Genomic DNA, 2,096 nt, shown 5'->3' with positions numbered 1-2,096 from the left:
AATATTAGGCCTTCTACTAAAATTTCTTGTAATTCATACATTAACTTAAGAAGCACTGTCACTTTTTTGCTATCGTGTTACCAAGAACATGGTAAATCTTTCCTTTAGTCAACATATTGATTAGTTTCTTTTAGAAATGCTTTATGGATCTCTTAATATAGATATTATACTGGTTTTTGTTAAAATTATTTCTAATTATTTTATAGTTTTTGTCGCCATTTTGAATAGGTTAACTTTATTTTCATATAGCTGGTTATGTAAAACAAAGAAAAATCTATTTATTTTGTGTATTTATAATGTACATGGGAGAAGGCAATGGCACCCCACTCCAGTACTCCTGCCTGGAAAATCCCATGGACGGAGGAGCCTGGTAGGCTGTAGTCCATGAGGTCGCTAAGAGTCGGACATGACTGAATGACTTCACTTTCAGTTTTCACTTTCATGCATTAGAGAAGGAAATGGCAACCCACTCCAGTGTTCTTGCCTGGAGAATCCCAGGGATGGGGGAGCCTGGTGGGCTGCCGTCTATGGGGTCGCACAGAGTCGGACACGACTGAAGCAACTTCGCAGCATAATGTACACAGCCACTTTGAACAGTTCCCCTAAGAGGACCAGCAGACTTAGATTTCTTAGGTTTTAATTTTTATCAAAAATATGGATAATTTTACTCTTTTCCATTGATAGTATTGATTATTTACTGTTCTTTTCTTATTGCATTTGCTAGAATGTACTGTTTAAAGTTGATAATAATAGTCAAAATGGGCTTCTCATTGCTTACAAGTGAAAACTGTTCTATCCTAAGACAGGACATCCTAAGAAAGTTTCTTTTGTTTCTTATTTTAGTCAGGGTTTATTAAGAATATCTGCCAAATTTCATCAAGTAGCTTTAAACATCTATCGCTATACTTATTTGGCACTCTCCATTAACACCATGGTGTCATAAAATGTGTTAAAGTTCCTGATTTTGTACTCTCATATTCCTGGAATCCTACCTGAAGATCTCACTGGTAAATTCCAGTTAATAATATTTTATTTGCATTCATAATTTAAACTGTCATTGAACTATGTTTTCCTTCTTTGCACACTCGTTGTCATGTTTTGTTATTAATATTGTATTGTCTTTTCCTTCTTTGTACACTCATCGTGTTTTGTTATAATATTGTATTGTCTTTCTATAATGAGTTTCGGAGCCTTCTCCCATTTTCTTATGCTCTATAATTTAAGCTAAATCTATCTCTTTTCTAAATATTGGATAACGTTCATCTTTGAAACTCTCTGATCACAGTTCTTTGTTTAGTAATATATTTTAAATCACCTTTCCAACCTATTTTACAATAATTAGTATCCTAATTTTCCATTTATTTATGTCAGTGTTTCTAATTTATCTTTTTGCTAGGAAAATATCTACATAATCTAGAATTTTAGAAGGTTAGAGTATTCACTTATAATTATTTAAATCTCATTTGTATCTGGATTATATCTCCATTTTTATCCTAATATGTATTTACTTCCTATTTTGCTTAATTGAGATCATAATCTCCATTATTGATCTTTAAAATTAGTTTTTAAGTTTATCTTTTTATTTGTTTATAATTTTCTACTTCATTTCTTCATATTCTACTTTTATGCATTCTTTCCTTTTTTCTCCAAAGAATATTGCTTAATATACAGTGTGATGTTCCGACACTCCTGGTGGGAACGTAAGCTGGTACAGCCGCCATGGAAAACAGTATGGAAGTTCCTCAGAAAACTAAGCATGAAATTACCATATGATCCAGAAATCTCACTCTTGGGAATACACCCAGACAAAACTATAATTAGAAAAGATACATGCAACCCTGTGTTCATAGCAGCACTATTCGCAATAGTCCAAATATGGAAGCAACCTAAATATTCATTGACAACTGAATGGATGAAGATGTGGTCCATATATACAATGGAATACTACTCAGTTCACTTCAGTTCAGTCGCTCAGTCGTGTCCAACTCTTGGCGACCCCATGAATTGCAGCACGCCGGGCCTCCCTGTCCATCACCAACTCCCAGAGTTCACTCAGACTCACGTCCATCAAGTCAGTGATGCCATCCAGCCATCTC

Source organism: Bison bison, unplaced genomic scaffold, assembly GCF_000754665.1.
Source record: "Bison bison bison isolate TAMUID 2011002044 unplaced genomic scaffold, Bison_UMD1.0 scf7180017863958, whole genome shotgun sequence".
Taxonomy (NCBI): Eukaryota; Metazoa; Chordata; class Mammalia; order Artiodactyla; family Bovidae; genus Bison; species Bison bison.
The sequence above is the reverse complement of the archived record's forward strand: the minus strand, read 5'-3'. Positions refer to the sequence as shown.